Source organism: Microtus ochrogaster, chromosome 8, assembly GCF_000317375.1.
Source record: "Microtus ochrogaster isolate Prairie Vole_2 chromosome 8, MicOch1.0, whole genome shotgun sequence".
NCBI lineage: Eukaryota > Metazoa > Chordata > Mammalia > Rodentia > Cricetidae > Microtus > Microtus ochrogaster.
In genome coordinates this window covers 6,288,187-6,306,944 of record NC_022015.1, presented here as the reverse complement: position 1 = coordinate 6,306,944, position 18,758 = coordinate 6,288,187, and positions in this window count along the sequence as shown.

Sequence of the window (18,758 nt, the reverse complement as noted above, 5' to 3'; positions counted from 1 at the left end):
GTTCCAACTGTTTGTAACCTGCCAGCACACTCACCAGGACACCACTAGACAAATGTCAGCCAATCACAGGTACTGAACCTTAGAAATCCCTCACCCCCACCTTTACTACTATAACAACCCAACACTAACTGAGCTTGGGACATGGAGAGACCCACTTTGCAAACTTGTATAAAATAAAGGCTCTTTGCTTTTACATACGGGACTCGGTCTTCTTGTTGGTTTGGGGGGGGGGGACTTTGCAGGTCTGGGCATAACAGTGCCATCAGAAAGTGAAGGCTGGAAATTCTCAAACATCATCTGAGTCTACAGTTCATAGGGAAATGTCTTCATTCTCAAAGAAGCTCCAGTCATGCTTTTAAGGTATTACGATGTCTTGAATAATGACTACCACTACAATAATGGACTTTTTTTATGAGTATATTAAAAGACAGTTGGGGCATCTGTTAGATAGTTCAACAGTTAAGGGTACTTGCTGCTCTAGCAGAGGACCTGAGTCCAGTTCTCAGAACCAACAATGGGCAGCTTCCAGTTCAATGGAACAATTCCAGTTCCAGGGGATTCAACAACCTCTTCTTGCCTCCACGGGTACCCACATTCAGATACACACATACACATAAATTTAAAAATAGTACAAAATATATTTTAAAAAAATGATAGTTGTTAGGAAAAATCTTTTTTTAAAAAACATTTATTTAACTTTATGTGCATTGGCATCAGATCTCCTGGAACTGGAGTTACAGGCAGGTGTGAGCTTCCATATGGGTGCTGGGAATTGAATCTGGGTCCTCTGGGAGAGCAGCCAATGCTCTCAACCACTGGCCATCTCTCCAGCCCCAGGAAAAATCTTAAGAAGAGCCTCTCCGCAGATGCAAAATAACTCTAATTAGACCAGATTAGACCAAATTAATGATGCCTACATTTAATGAATGCAGTGCTCTCAGGTGGCCAGAAGCATGGGGGTGGTGAGTCAGAGAGGGGGAGACCATGCAAAACTCGTGAACTGAACATGTGTTCCTTTTTCTAGCAAGAACCTAAATAGCCTGTGGGAGTGGTCTTGACACTCCCTGAAAAGGGAGTCAGCATTTGCCGGGGCTTTTCTGGAGGTGGAGTCTAGCCCAAAGCAACTCCCAGGCCAGGGGCTGGGGTGATGCTTCCAACTTAATATTACAATAGTTAAGACCTGAAAAGATAGTAACAACCAGAAAAAAAAAGGCAGACCGAAAATCCAAAGATATAGGAACAGTATAAGCAAAGGCCCAAAGGTCAGAGAGAACATGGAACATGACAGGTGAAATTTTTCTGGCCATCACATTTATTTCTGTCATTCTGTCATTTTTTTCAGAATACCATTAGTAGAAGCTAAATGTTGCCCCCCCCATATATAGTTGTATTAGATTACTGTAGTGTTCTTAGTGCTGAATCAGATGAAACTGTGTTCTTATTTAACTTGCATTTCCAACTGCAGATGAGACAAAGCTCCTTCTCATATGCCTACTTGACATTTGAATTTTCTCTTCTGTGGACAGCTAGCTTATAATTTTTGTCCATCATTCTTCTGAGTAGTTTCCATTTCATTTTTGATTATAGAAATTAGACATAAATGAAAGTGTTTTATCCTTATATACATTCTCCTAAGGAACAGCAGTCAAAACGTGAAGGGTTTTCCTGACTGAGAACAAAGGGACCCAATTAAATCAGAGAGTGGCTGAGGTGATCTGGATTCTAGACCAGATCTTGCTTCTAATCAAAGCTTCTCTATTAAGTAGGAACAGGTGAAAAATAAAGAAAGAAAGAAAACTAGATTCTATAAAAAAAAAAAAAAAGTGTTTCTATGGAGGAGAAAATTCTAGAACTCTGAATTGAAAAGTTTTTGTGCCGCAATAAACATCTCCACCAACACAATCTACACCAGACCAAATCAAACCAAATTAGAAAAAAAATGCCAGGTTTAAAGGATATCAACGCTCCCAGGTGGCCTTCCAGCTCCCCAGAGAAGAGACAGGGAAGGAAGACCTACTGGAAAACCACATGTTTGTTTTCTTGGCGGGGGGTAGTTTAAATACCCTGTAGAAGTGATCTTGAGCATCTCTGGGGAAGGGTCATTATTTGGCCGGTGTTTTTGGAGGTGGAGTCTGGACTGAGGCAACTGCCAGGGGAGGGGGCTTGGGATGGAACTTTCCACCCAAACATTCCAGACTCTTTGGATATATGGATGCCAGGGGCTGAGGTGACACTTTAAACCAAACATCCCAAACCCTTTGAGTATATGGACGCCAGTGGCTGGGGGTGACACTTCCACCCAAACATGAACTAGGAAGCTACCTACTGACTGTCTTTCCTTCTAGTACAGTCAAATACATTTTACTGAAATATAGACAGGAGGAATAATAAAAAGTCAAATTCATACATATTATCATAAAGTTATATTCTCTCAAGAAATGAAAATAAGCCAGAAAGGCATGCATATAAAATAAAGGAAACTTTTATCCTCATATTTTAAATAAACAAGCTTGATGTTTTTAAGCATAATTTAAGGATACACAGTTGGGAGGCAGAGGAGAAGCAGAAGTAAATCTCGGAGGAATTACAAGGAGGAGTGGGGGTGATTATGATCAAAATACATTGCATAAAATTATCAAATAATTAATAAAATGTTAAACATTTTAGGTAATCATGGATTTAAGAGTGAGCAGAAGAAAATAAGAGGAGTGGAGGGGAAAGACTGAAATCACATAATACAGCACTCATGTAAAATTCTCAAAAACATGAAAAATTAGCTTAAAAACATAAGTAAATAACAAAAAGTATCAATGCTAAAAAGATAAAATAATAGTAAACTTTACAAGCAACTTAAATTTGGACCAAAATAACTCAAAAATAGTACTGGAGAAAAGAACAGGAGGACGTAAAAATGGAGTTACAAAGGAAATATTATACACGTGAAAACTACTTTAGAAGTAAAGAATAAACTAAAACTAATATGCTGGTAAATAAATATAGTGGATCATAAAGACGAAAATGGGCAAGGGGAATTCTTAAGTTAAAAATATGAAAGATTAAAAAACAAAAGTGAAGTCATCTGATGCTATTTGTGTGTGCATATGTGCATGTTTGCATGTAGCTATGCGTGTACTGTGTACACACACGTATGTTCACAGACACACACGTGCACATCAGTTACAGGCCAACACCAGATGTCTTTCTTAATGGCTCTCCACCTTATTTGTTGAGGCTCATGTTTCACTGAACTAGGAGCTCGTCCATTTCTCTAGACTAGATGTCCAGCAAGCCTCAAGCTCAGTATCTCTATATGTACTCTGGGGGACTGAACTCAAGTGTTCATGCTTGCATGGAAAGCACTGGGCCAGCATCTCTAAAGTGTCTTAAAGAGAGGTAATTCTAGAAAATGTGAAGTGAAATTAAGCAAGCACAGAAAGGTATTCCACACTCTCGTATGTGGGAGCTAAGTAAGTTGATCTCTTAGACTCTGAGCCCAGAAAAACAGTCACCAGAAGCTGAACTCCTAGAAAAGAGAGGGGAAAAGAAACTGGCTACCAGCTGTAAAAATACATTGTTCTAATGTCTAGTCCAGTAAGGTGACTGTGATTGATAAGAAAATATTGTACATTACAAAATAGCTAGAAGAGGGGATTTTTAGGTTTCCAACACAGAGAATGATAACGATTTGAAATGATGGGCATACTAATTACCCTGACTGATCATCACACATTACATACATGTTTCAAAATATCACACCATAGCCATAAGTATGTATCACTTAAACTTTTAAATTATGTATCAGTTAAAAAATTTAAAACATTAAAAAAAACAAATTTAAATTTAATCTCTTGCTTTTTATTTGTTTTCCTGAAATAGCAACTTTATGACTGTATTTTATATAAGATTATATTCATTCATTTTACATTAGCAGTTTGGCAAGTTCTGACAAAAAAAATCAATACCAAAATCAAGTAAAAGCAAAAGGAACAAAAAGAAAGAAAAATAAATAAACTTGTTTCACATAAAAGAGAACACAGGCCACATGGGACAAAGTTAATATAAATAGAAGACTATCTCAATTACATCAGAAATTGTTTTCAAAGTAAGTGGACTGGAGAGATGGCTCAGAGGTTAAAAGCACTGGGTGCTCTTCCAGAGGTCCTGACTTCAATTCCCAGCAACCACATGGTGGTTCACAACCATCTGTAATGAGTTCTGGCGCCCTCTTCTGTCATGTAGGACTACTTGCCAACAGCACATTGTATGCATAATAAATAAATAAATAAATAAAGTAAGTAAGTAAGTAAGTAAGTAAGTGGACTAAACATTCCAATAAAAACGATGGTCCAAACAAGCATGGTATCTCATGCTTGTATCCCTGAACCTTGAAGGAGCAGGTAGAAGACAAAGACAAAAACATTTGCAGCTACCTAGAGTTTGAAGCCAGTTTCATCCACATGATACCCTGTGTCAAACAAGCAATAAGGAAAGCTGCATGAATGAACAACTATCCTGTTTTCAAATGTTTTAAGTGAAATCATGAGAAAAGATATGCCGTGAAAACATCTGCACAATGTACACAGTTTGGCTGCGTAATACCAGATAAACCAACCTTGACACATGACATCTTACAAGTGATACAGGAGATTTCAAAATCTTAAAAGGGGTGAAACAGAAAAATCCTTTCATTTCTAGTGCCTCTAATAGGACAGATTTGTATCTTCAAGATACATACAACAGAAATATAAAAATAAAAAGATAATTCACATTGTTGAAGAAGTCAGCACATCTCTCTCAGTAGCCATCTAGGGAGGAAAGGGCAGCCCCCAAATTACAGTGTTATAAAGATTTGGACCACACCATTCAGCAACTTAGCCTAAATGAACAACTACAGGATATATACCTATTCAAGTATACATAGGACATTTGCCAAAATAAACACACACCAATCATAAAACCATTCTTAAGTTCAAAAAAAAGAATAATTGAGAGTATTTCTTTAATCATTGTAAAAATAATTTAGAAGTCAATAAAAGAAAAAGTAGGAAATACACAAATATTTGCAAACTATTGTGCAGCTTTAAATAATTCTTGCATCAAATGAAAATAGAGAACATTTTGGACTTAGAATGGAAATGTGGCCTGTTGAATTTTGTGGAACAACAAAAGATAATAATGGAAAAATTATGTTTCAATACACAGATTATGAAAAATGGAGACTCAAGAATGATTTACTTCAACTTCCATTTTAAGAAGCTAGAAAAATATAACATAAATCAAAACAAAATAAGAGATGGGAATAATAAAGATAAAAGAAGAAATTAATGAAGCAGCAGAAAGAAAAATCAACAAAGCCAAAGTGGCTTTTTGGATGAATACCATCCACACACTTCCAGCTGGAGAAAACATAAATGCCACCCTCAGAAACAGGGCACACGACCAGAGGTCACACAGACGATGAATATTGCACACCACCAACGGTCATACAGATAGTGAACAGGGCACACCTCTAAAGGCCATACAGATAGTGAACAGGGCACACCATCAGAGTGAACAGGGCACACCACCAGAGGTCACACAGATGGTAATGGTAATAAGAGCACACTATCAATATTTTCTGAAAAACAGACACATCGCCAAAATTCAGACATCGGGAAATGGCAGTAATAAAGGAGCGAATGTATAACTTGAATCGTTTCTGCAAACAGATTGCAAGAAAGAAACACACTCAATCAAAAACCCAGAGAAAACGGATGCATCTCCCAGCTAACCTTACCAAAGCTTGTGAGGACATCACCAAGAAAGGAAAATAGAAGCAAAAGTCCCCCACGTATAGAAGTGTAATCCTAGACAACCGGAAGACCAATTCCAGTGACCCTGACCACCTCTGCCGCTCGCTGCTTGGCTTTCTTTGCGTTCTCACCTGTACGTGGTATTTATACTTGAAATACAGATTTTTTTTCTTCCCAAAAGTCAATTTAATTTGCCACTTTAGCAAAATAAAAAAGATACTCCATGTAATTGTCTCAATGTATGGAGAAAAGATTTTTAACGAAACCTAAGATTCTTCTTGACATCATTAAGAAAAAAAACGAAAACTTCCTTTATTCTGAAAAAAAACTATTTATTTTTTAAGAATTTTTTTTTTAAAAAAATGGCATTGCTATCAACATTTAATGTGCCAACAGTGAGTTCTTTTCCCCTGGGTTTGCAGAGAGCAAATGCATGCACCATCACCAGCTCTTTTTGTGCAGAACACCAACAACTGTCCCCAAGGCATTTCTACATCAATTAAGCACCAGCGACTTCACTTCTTCCCTGTGAATTTAATTATTCAGGAATGAGAAACATTTCCATGGGTTCATGTTGATTTCCTCTTCAGGGATTAATTGCGCTAGCAAGAGCTCTTGCTATCTAGATAGCTTTCTGTCGCCACCTAGTGGTGATAAGCTACCAGCCTGCAGTTTACCCTTTACCTCAAAGAAAACCGAGAAAAGCAGTCAACAGGAATCAATCTGATTGAAAAGTAAAGGAAGAGAGAACACAGGGCAAGTCCAGGCACCTCCGTCAAGTCACGGCCCCTACTTCTCCCAGCCCTGCTCTATCTTCACGTAACACTATGAGCAGCATAAGTATTGGTTAAGAAAAGAAACTCTGAAAGAATATGGCACTGGGTTTTGATCCTACTGCACATACTGGCTTTGTGGGAGTTTAGGCTGTTTGGATGTTCACCTTACTAGACCTGGAAGGAGGTGGGTGGTCCTTGGACTTCCCACAGGGCAGGGAACCCGGTCTGCTCTTCAGGCTGATGAGGGGGGGGGGAGTTGTTTGGGGGAGGTGGAGGGATATGGGGGGGAGAGAGACAGAAATCTTTAATAAATAAATAAAAAGAAAAGAAAAGAGACTCTGAACCCAAACTACCTGGAAAGTGATAAACCTTGCTTGCCTCAGCTTCATCAATCATAAAATGGGAATAATACTGGTATCTATCTTGTGAAAATGTAAGAATCCAAATTTACTGTACACAGAACTGGATAAAGATATGTGCTGTACAACCAGTCGTGCTAATGAAAGGTACCGTTGAATTCTGTGGACTTTGGAAGGAATACAATGGAGCTTTGCAGTATATAGTACTTTGAAAAACATGCTAGCGAGTCCTATAAAATTAGGTCTATCACCCTTAACCTAACAAGAGTAGTAATCCCAGTCCTTGTGTAAGAATGTTCACAACTTCATTGTCCGCAACCGTTGCAGATAGAAACAACTCAAAATTACCAACAGAAATATGGAAGGCTACACAAAATCAGATTTGCCTACACAACTGAATATTAATCAGCCATTAAAAATAATAAAATACTAATGCGTGAAAGGAAGGAAAGCCCAGGATCAAATAAGACCAAGTTCTCAGCACAAAGGTGATTTATTTGCCTCAGAGGGACGGAGGGCAGAGAATAAGAGGAGGGACAAAGGACTGCCTCTGTGTAGAGAGGAGACAGATGTGGCCCTTAGGCAAACCACAGTTTATAAAGGGAAAAAGGAACCCTCCTCACTCCTCACCCCCCCAAGCTCCTTTCCTTAGGATGAGTTGGTTTGTTTTGATTGGGTATGTTAATTAGGGCAGCCAAAAGAGGGGCTTTTGATTGCTGCTGGACTTCAGTACTTTGATAACTGGAACTTGGTGATCAGCCTCAGAAGGAGGAAGTAGCCAAATAAGGGAATAGACATTGGTGGCTAGATTTACGAATGCACTCTAACAGCTTAGCAAGGAAGATGGAAGGGTAAAAGTCAAAACCTGGCCTACAGAGTGAGTTCCAGGACAGCCAACGCTACACGAACCAACCCTGTCTCCAAAAAACAAAACAAAAACCTAAAACCTAATGCTCTATGAAAGAAACCAAACACAACTGGCCACTACCGCATAGTCCCTTATTAACTCTCCAGGAGATGGAATTGAAAGCCCTCCCTTTACGCGGGCCTGGCTTACTGGCTTCTCTCCAAAGGATATGATAGGGAAACAAACAACTTGGTAGTGCAGAGACCTTTCAGGACCAAAGCTGAGATGACAAGTCCTGCTGACATCAGGGCCACAATATGGTGGCATGGGAAGGGGGACTTCACTTCCAGGATGCTCTTTCCCAGATACCCCAATCCCAACCTAAATGTGAATGAAACATTAAACAATTTTTGTGGAATTCAGGCGGTTCTACAAAATGTCAGGCCAGAACTCTTCTAAATCCTTTATGTCACTAAAAATGGCGTAGGGCCCTGAAAAACTGCAATGGACCAAAGGAAACAGGATGGCAAAATGTAGCATCCTGGATTAGATCTTGGGACACAACAATGAAAACTGGAAGAGGAACTAGGAAACATTGAACGGTGCTTGGAATCTAGCTAATGGTTAGCATCCAACGTCACTCTCTAGATTCAGACTAGTATGACCTAGTCATATAAGATGGCAGGAGGAGGTGGCAGGCACATGGGAACTCTGAACTACTTTGTAACTTTTCTGTGAATCTAAGATTTTTTTTCCAAAATTAAAAGTTAATTTTTTTTAAAGGAAAGAACAGGATAGATTGGAATGAGCTTGTTTTTCATAAATGAAGAATCTAAGAATAAGAATATAAAAATGTACTTTCCAAAAATAAAGATGTAGAAATAAAAAAGTATAAAGTTGTAAGCCTAGGAGAATGAGAACAGACGTCAGCAGCTCTCTTGGTAGCTTAAGGATTAACTATTAACAGTGGGTTACTCCACTTTACAACCCATAGCTCTATCTACAAGGCCAAAGCATCTCTCTGCAAACTGAGAGCTAGTTTACGGGTATGAGCTGAATCAACTTTTAGGAAATAGATATATGATCTCTGGGTTATGTATTATCCCTGCTATGTGAAACTGGCAGCACCAAAGGGCAGAGCACAGGGCTTCAGTAAACACCACCTGGAAGCACCAAGGAAGACAATAGATTAACACTAGTTTAACTAAAAAATTCTGCTAATGAAAATTGTAAAGTAAGGCGATCTGTATCTGACTTCTGCCTTGAGATTGTAAAAGTTCATTTGTTCAGACCTAATGCTTGGTGCCCTGCGGCAAACTTCTAGACCAGCGAGGAAGAAAGACCACCACACGAGGATTCTTCTCAGATCGCGCTTTAATTGGAGTGCCTCTTGGTTGAGGGAGAACAGGAAGCGAGGGGCCCTGAGAGCACTAAAGCAGCTGCTTATATAGGGAGTAGGCACACAGGTCGCCCTGTGATTGGCTGCCACTATCAGCTGACACCGACTGCATCGGGATAGGCCCAAGGACTCTAAACCACCTTGAATGCGGAAGCGGGGGACACGCAGCTCCCAAAGGCATAGCCAAATATGGAGTTGTTTATTTCCAACAAGACAGGATGTCGGCTCCATCTTCTAATGGCGATCCTGTCCGACTCCCTGCAGTGCCCCTTGTATAAAAAGGTGGGTTCAGAAACTGGCCTTTGTCACAGCTTTACAGAGTCCATCTCTGACTGGGTCTCAGCTAACTGATAAGCTTTTTGTGCCCCATGGAGATTTTTTATTTTATTTTATTTTATTTTTCCTGGATTCTGGTTTCTGGAATAAAGTTTGCTTCTGATTTATTATGCTTTGGTGGTCTGTCCCCATCTTTGTGTGACCCCCCCCCCATGGAGCCAACAATAAATATGTTAGATTAAGAGGATATTTTACAATAATGAAAAGGATGTATAAAAGTATATTTTCTGTGGAAGTGTTTCTAGTTGAAAACGATTCTCTCATAAATCCAAGGAAGTCACAAGTTAAGTTTCCCTGTAACTTACCAGAAAAGGATGAATGGTGAACCCAGGGTCAGGTCCCATACACTGAATAATCTCAATTGCTTTTAAATAGTGTGTGCTTTAAATTAGAGCCAGTTAGCCAGGTATAGTGCCACACACATTTAATCCCAGCACTCAGAAAGCAGACAGAGACAGGAAAATGTGAGTTTGAGGCCAGCCTGGTTCACATAGTGAGTTCTAGGACAGCCAGAGCTACATAGTAAAACCCTGCCTTGAAAAATCAAATAAAAAATAATGCCATTTACGCATCCTAGATGTATTAACTCAGTGTCACAAAAGAACACTGGACTTTCCTTCCCGAAACAAGTGAAATGGTCCATGCCTAATAAGGCTTAGAGTATGGATTGCTCCCTGTGTTATTTGGCCCTCCTCTATGGCCAAGATAGAAGTAACTTTCTTCCAGTCCAACTGTTTAGGTTTGAAGGGCCCTTCAGGGCCAGACAAAGGCCTTGGAACCCACACTATGGTCATAAAATGAGTCTCCATCACAATACCAGACCTTTCAGCCAGGCTGACATCACAGTCAGATGGCAGTGTTATTAGCTCTCTTCTAGACAGTGGCAAAACTTGTCAATGTGAGGTTTGCCAAGTAGCCTACCCCTATGGGATCAACGTGGTAAAGTTCAGAACCGTGATAATGAGGTTATGAAAAAGCCAGAGTTGAGCAGCCTGGTTCATGGAATCCATGCAGAAAGTCCCCATGACTGAACTGTATCATTTAATCAATTAGGTGTTTCTTCTAAACATCATGATAAAAATAAATAATCACAAGAACCATTAGAGAAAATCACCCCTGTATACAGAATGCCCTCCAAGTCCAGAAGCCCTGGCGGTTCCTGATTCCCAGCTCCCAGGCACCTGGTCTAACTTTGCTGCTGACTGCACACAAGGCCAGGCCAGAGTGCAGAGCACATCTTTCCCTCTGAAACTCAATAGCCCTAGCTCTCAGCAGAACAGGCAATCTCGGTACCTGCTACTCGGACAGGTGCCCATGAGACTGAACATGTTTCCTTCCTGCCATGTACAACTCTAGCCTTGAAAAGGCCAGAAAAGGAGGGGCTAAGCTAGCAGCTTTGCAGTGGGACTCCTTCAGTTTGCAGGGCCTGCAGTTACCAGCTAAGCTCCTTCCTCTTACTGTTTCCTTTTCTTGCTTCCTTCCTGCAAACGCGTGAATGTGGTTTCCCTTTGGGAACTCGAGCCCACACTTCAGAGCTTAAGAGTGTGCTTAGGAGCAGCAGTAGACTGGACAAACGGTCACTGCGACTCAGGACACACAGCAGGAGGTGTACAGAGGTAAGTATTCTGGAGAGGACATTGAAAGCTCTGGTTTCTGGGGCCTCTTTTAGGTAAAGCTTCTGAACTCCCTTTTTTTCCGTATGCGCACATGTGTATGTGCGTGCCTGCGTGCGTGCGTGCGTGCGTGCGTGCGTGCGTCAAAGAGTAGCAAGCGTTCTTAACCTCTTAACCACCTTGCTAGTAGGAAAGTTCGCACATCATCAATCAAGAGGACTCAGATATGTGGCACACAGGGATGTAGGGGACGTGTGAACTGTTCTGGTGTCCCACCAGCCCTTGATACTCAGCAGATGGGATCCCTTGCCTCTCACTAGGCAGCGCTAGGTCATACCAGGGCTGGTCTCTTTTCTTGGTCCAGGGTACACAGGGATTGGGTCAGAGAAGAGTTTTTCCCTGGCCCTGTCACACCATGCATTCTCTAGAGATGTCCCAGATCTACCTCCGACATTTTTTTGTCCCCACGCACTGGCAAGCCTTCGCCTTCACTCAGCAATTGTGAAATGAAGTCACCTTGCAGGTGTGAAAGAAAAATAGGTCGACCAGATGCCCACGTGTTTTCCCAGCCAGGGCCTCGGGAAGATCAGTGGTGTTCATGCCCTGCTCCCTTATAGCACATAATCCATTGCAGCCTTAGAGAACTCTCCCCCGGATGTTGAAAGCAGAAGGAAAGTCTATGTCTTCCTAGCTCAACTGCTAGCAGCTTATGATCAGAACTTTTCTGTGATCTGAACATAGTCACTCCGGCTACAGCTGGCCTCCATCTTCAATGAAGGTTGAAAACTTCTGGGCCCCAGGTCCTAGTAGTCAAGGGCAGCTTGCTGAATTTCTGGACTCTCTCTTTCACCCCCCCCCCATCACCCCAGGATTAGTCATCTTGGATGCACTGGGACCCTGTAAGGGCTTCACTTGGAAAAATGACTCCTGTTCCTCCTCCTGCTCCAGCTCCCTGGTTTCATCTTCACATAGTCCCTTAGCAGGGAAACAAACCCTCTGCAGGCACTGCCTACTTCTCCTCCAGATAGGCAGCCTTCCAAGTCCCTGCTTCTGTTCCTGGGGTGTGGCCACCCCACTCAGGGCTCCCAGGACTTGGGGTTTCGTTCCTCTGGGCACCTCAAATGCTCTTTTACCAGATGTCAAGCATTGGTGTGGTCTCTGAGGAGAGACATAGTGATTACGGGAACAAAGGAAGAATAGGTGCTCCTAACTGTTCTGACTCACCTGGAAGATGTCACCTAGGAATGCCCACCTCCCATGGACCAAGACTCTAAGTGTCAGAAAACGACCCTGGAAAACAGAGAAGGACTCCACCAGATACGGCCTACCAATCCCAAGCTTTCCGGAAACAACACACAGCCTTCCTCGATCTTTGGAACTAAGCATTTATTCATGGGTCTCTTGCTTTCTGAAGAACTGATCCAGGCCAGCTGACTACGTTCATTGTGTTTTCTACAGCTAAAGTAAAAATATTCACACTAGTTTCTGGACAGCTTCTGTCTGAGTACATGGTTCTCCCCTGCCATGCCAAGCTGAATCCATCAGGCCTTGTTTTCCCCTATGTCTATAAATCCTTAGGCCAGTGTCCTGGGTTTCCTCAAATTTCCACAGCCAAAGTAATTTCCCAGCTAGGAGTTTCATGTTCCAGGCCACATTTTCCTCTCTTTTCAGTCATTCCAACCTCCCCCATGAGGTAACTCCTCATGCTCCTTCCTCTTCTACAAGTCAATGGCAACACCCATGTCCATGTGGAGGACTTGGTCACCAACGCTACAGCCCAGCTCCTTCACAGGGATTTACATCTCAGTTGTGTATCTGTGCAGGGAACTCCCATTGTCTCCTAGAACCCCATGTTTTGAAGGATCCTTTTCCAACAGGGTGTTACAGGGAGCCACAAGCCAGGTTTCTAGTGCTGCTTCTGTCTTTCTGGGACCTGAGCATAGAATGTCTCTCAAAGGCTTCTTTGGGCTGCTGCTTTCCTGCAACAAAGGGACTGCCTTGAATTTCAAAGGTGCCAGGGAATGTGAATAGTTTTGAGGCTTGAGAGTACAGGGAATCCAGGTTTGAGGATTTAGTCTGTCTCTGTTTGTCTGGTTGTCTGTCGCACACACATACACACACACACACACACACAGACAGACAGACAGACAGACAGACAGACAGAGAAACTGAGAGACAGAGAGAGAGAGAGACAGAGAGAGAGAGAGAAAGAGAGAGAGAGAGAGAGAGTTGTACTTCCCACCCACCCATCAGGGTAATGGCAGCCCTTCAAGAGATTCAACTCCAGATTGTTTCCACAGCTGCCTAAAGCCAGGGACTTGTTTACACAGCAGCCACCACAGGGCAGGCAGGTTAGTTCACCTGCTGCCAGGCTCTCTGGGCCAAAGGGTCAGGCGCACTGTGGCCCATTCTCCTGCACCCTCCAGAGGAACACAGGATACACAGCAGGCCCAGCGTTTTCAGAAGTGTTTGTGCTTTGCAGAGGACAAGCATCCTCACTGGAAGCGCATCTTGAATTGGCACACTTCAGGAGCTCTTGGTGCCCTTCCCTTCCGCTAGCTAACTCACTGTGATGCCCTGAAGCACTGTTGCTGGGACCCGTGCTTATGCCACCAACATACACAGAGTGTCACTGGAAATCATATCTTGTATTTAGATCACTAAACTGCACGCACACACACACACACACACACACACACACACACACACACATGCACACACGTGCACAATCCCGCAGGAACTTCTTCCCACACACACTCCAGCAAATGACACTTCTTCCGAAATAAATGCTTCTGAGGACTCAGCCCCGCCTCCCCTCCCCCCAAAGTTCAGGGTAGATTACAAGGTACAGAGCTCCCTGGTCTCCCTGTCCTGGCTTCTGTGTCCTCATCCTCTGCAAGGAAAAAGGCACAGCAGGAATCTTATTGAAATGAGGTGAACTCTGCTCCTGGCTAGAGAGTTTGTGCTGAGGTGCTTCTGACCCTACAGATGGGCGGCTTGTCCCTATTCCATTGTCCACAGGGGACAATGTTTTTATTGCTTGTTTTCTAATTTATTTTTTTTAATGTATACATATTGTGTTTTGCTTGCATGTATGTCTGTATGCCACATTCATACAGTGCCCACAGAGGGTAGAAAAGGACATCAGATAGCCTGGAACTAAAGTTAGAGATGGTTGGGTGCTGGGACCTGAAACCAGGTCTTCTGCAGAGAGAAAAGCATTCTTAACCTCCGAGCCATCTCTCTAGACCATCACAAGTTTTGGAGATTTATCTATGTTGTTCCATGCATCACACGTGTCCTTTTCACCTTTCCATTATTGAGTAGTTCTTCACTGAAGCACGAATAATAAAAACCCAGAGTCAGATATTGGGGTTCAACCCCAAAACCAGAAAAGCAACGTAGCCAATTCACTAGAGAAGTCTTACCTCTACCAAGGCTGAGCGACCATAGCCTAAGCAATTTCTCTCTCCTCTCATTTTATATTCCCTCTGGTGCTGGGATTAAGGGTGTGTGACTCCCTAGTACTAGGATTAAAGGTGTAGGCCACCACCACCTAGATTTTTTTATGCTTTGATCTGTGTAGCCCAGGGTGGCCTTGAACTCATAGAGAGCCTTCTCACTCCGTCTCTTAAATCCTGGGATTAAACGTGTTTGCCACCATTGCCTGACCTCTAGTGGCTATAGCTTTGCTTCTCGTCTTCATGCAAGATTTATTTATCAAAATACAAGTAATATACCACTACACTTCACTGCATTAATACACCAGTTATTTATTGGTTCTCCTGTGGATAAATACTCAATTTATCCAAACCTTACTTTTTTGAAAAAATGTGTTAGGAATTTCAGAGAGATGTTCTATTTTACATTAATTAAGAGGTTATATATTTACATTAGTGTTTTATAATATATATATATATATATATATATATATATATATAGTTAGTTACTCATGGTCTTTGTATAATTATTTTTTGGATTTTCAAAAGTTTTATTATATATTTCAAAGAGTTAAAAATTCAGTAAACAAATATTGAACTCTGAAATATTTTTTATAAATATTTATAATAATACAAATATTTTATATGTAGGAATATAGCCTCTATAGCTATCTTGTCCATTTTCCTTTTATTTACTGGTAATAAGCAAATTCTCAAAATTTATAATGAAAACTCTGTTATATTTATATTCTAAAATAAGCAGGGAGGATTAATTATATACATATTAACAAAATGTTGTTCTTTAGACTATAATACTACATTCACATGCACACAAACACTTTACAGAGATAAAATAGAAATTTTAGGTTTTATTTTAAATTTATAGATTACTTTTTGACTATTATTAGATTCAAAGCTAGGAGCTGATTAATAAAGTTCTGCTATATAGTAATACATCACTTAGCCAAAATTTATGTTTTCTCAAAGTTTTCATTTGCCCTAAGATAATAGCTACTGAAAATTATTTCAGAGCTCAGGTTAAAATACTGCATGGAGCAATCCATGTGTGAGTTAAACAATATTTCTTGATCTGTGCCCTTCCTCTATCTTGGCAGGATTTGAAAATTGTTAATTAGCTGAAGTTTTTCAAACTGCACAGAGATTATGGTTTTCCAAGAGAGATCCAAAGGCCTATGTCATAGGGGTCATTGTACAAGAAAGATCCAACAAAGGAAAAGGAAGGATTGCTAAGCTGCCACACACCAGGCCATCAGAGAGCCATCCAGTCTAGACAGAGGGTACCCAGAGGAGGGCGCTTCTTAGGGATCTGGCACTGCTCAAATCATTCTGTTTGGAAAGTTACAATAAAGAAACTGTTTCATATTTAGTGAATCCTATATGTACATAGCTATGTATGTACATAGCTCTACCATAAACAGATACATGGAAATTCTAAAGGTTTAACTCCAAACTTAATTGTAAGATTGTATTCTAAAGGCATTAGCACATAAATATAATAAAAGTACAAACTGAGAATTGAGACCCCAAACTATTTGTTTTATGAATTATTAAACTTGAGTTAAGTAGTAATAGTCTCATCTGTGAAAATTCATAAACCAACATTTATATAATCCTAGCATAGGCTTTTTACAAAACTACATTTATCCACAGACATATTTCTTCCATATTTTCTAACACAGTGGGTTATCTAGAACAATATATATGTTCAAAGAAAATATAGTTAGTTCTTTCTACTTAGACTTCAAAGTAAGAAAACTGGTCTTAATAAAAGGCACAGAAAGACAGTGTATAAATTACCCTACAATACAGGAAATCTCCAGCTTCATAACATGAGGTTGTATTAGTGCCAATTTATTCAAAATATATCTCCAAAGAAAATCCTAAACATTTAAATTACAGTTAAAGAGAAAACTACAATTTGGAAAGACATTTTATTCTTTGTTGGCAAATCTGCCTTAAAAATATCAATCCATTTTGCTCAAGTGGTGTAAGCAGAGGCTGCTTATTCGTTCCTAGCCTCCCAGACCAGAAATAATCACACAGAAACTATATTATTGCAATATTGTTTGGCCAATAGCTTAAGCATATTTCTAGCTAGTTCTTACATCTTAAATTAACCCATTTCTATTATTTTTATATTTTACCACAAGGTTTGTGATTTACCAGAAGGCTCCAGCTTGCAGCTACAAGGCATCTCTTTGACTCCATCTACTTTCTCCCAGCATTCAGTTTAGTTTTCCTACCTATCTATTCTGCTAAGTCATTGGCTAAAACAGCTTCTTTATTAACCAATGGCAATAAAACATATTCACAGCATACAAAGGGGAATCCCATTTTGCCTCCCCTTTTCTAATTATAAAGGAAGGTTTTAACTTTAATATAGCAAGATTACATATAACAAAACAGGTATCATGCAAGAATTACAGTTACAATATTTATATCTACTCTATCTTTTACCATAACTAAGGAAAACTATAATTATAACTCTCTATTCTTCAATTCCATCAAAGATCCCAGAAGGATATAATATTTTACCTAAGTTAACAAGAAGTACATTGTAAGCAACTTCCAAAACTCTAGAATTGACAGAGACATTTCACTGCCTTGACAGTCACCCAAAATTCTTCTGTAACATTGGGGCACCCATCTTTGGCTTACTGGCCCTTAGTATCTGGAAGACTTTTCCATGAAGCAGGAAATTTCAAAGACAGTTCCACCTATATTGGCAGTTTGTCAGTCACTTTCTTCTGTGTCCTGCAGAATGTTTGGGAGACTCTTTCATGAAGCAGGAACTCCAAAGGACCGTCTCACTTTACACAAGTTCAGCAGTCATTTCTCTGTGAGTCCTGTATGTCCAGTTCATACAGCATAGCATTAAGCAGTTAGGTAAGAGCAGTTTCTTGCCCAAATTGCTATCAAACTCCATAAGGAGCCTCTTCTATGCCCATCATCCTCTTGAAGTAGATTGGTGCTGCCAAGAGCAGATATGTCTCATTGTCATGAAAAGCCCTAAGTACTTCAAACATTTTAAATGTCATATTCTGTTAGTCTTTTAAAGATTTGAAGAATAACTACCCATCTGAAATATATTTCTGAACATCAAGAAAACCTAACTAACATGACTACAAGCTTGACTGTTATAGATGACTCTCTATTAACCTATATTTCTTAATTATACCTTACATTTTTAAATGACCTACACAAATACAATACCATAATCAAGAGCAGAAATATAATAAAATAGACCTTAAATTGGTATCAATAGACCAAGATCCATACCAATGCAAAGTATTCATCTCTATATCATATCCCCTTTTAAACGTAAACAAACATTTATAACAATATTTGAATATTTGGCTGTAGTTCTCTCTAAACTGTGTCTTGCTTTTGTTGGCTGAAGTAATTTTGGGGTTTGTGGAGACCTTTCAGAGGGTCTTGGTCCTTCAAACCACATTAGTCTGGAAGGAATCCATAGGTTCTCATCCTCTGTGGAAACAAAAGCAGAACCTCTTTTCCAAAACAACATTCCTTAGACCCAAATTTTGAAGTCAAGATACCTTTAAAGTGTATATGTTTATTTAGCTTAGTAGTCCAAACAATGAAATGTCTCTCTGTACTTAGCTCATTCACAGTCAAAAATTCAAGAAAAACACAAAAATACACATAATCTAGACTCTCTGTGTATTTTTCACCTTTATGTGGCTTATTCTTCTTACTCTATTACTTTTTCTACAAGTTTAATGTTTATTTTATTATCTTTACTCCTTTAATTTATGACTGTCTGTACTCTTTTATATTATAACTGTCTATATTCTTTTTCCTCTCTCTCCTAAGCCTACATACATTTATCCAACACTGTGACCCATTTAGAAGTCTTTTTTATCTGAATTTGTCTTTATTTCTTGCTTATCTGTAGTTATTTTTATAATTTAAATAATAATTTTTAATGCTAAGTGGGCATGGCTAGGACCAACTCCATGATCCTGCCTGTTCGATATGCCCAGTACAACATGGTGGAGGCATATTCACTGCTTCTGAGAGCATGCATATTACCCTAGTTCCAGGGTCACAGCAGGTCTATGTCACCATTAAGCAATTTGTAACACACTGAAAGAGCCAGAGCTGTTTGTGCAAGCAGCATGAACCAGGAAGTTGCTTGTTTCTAAAAGAAGTTG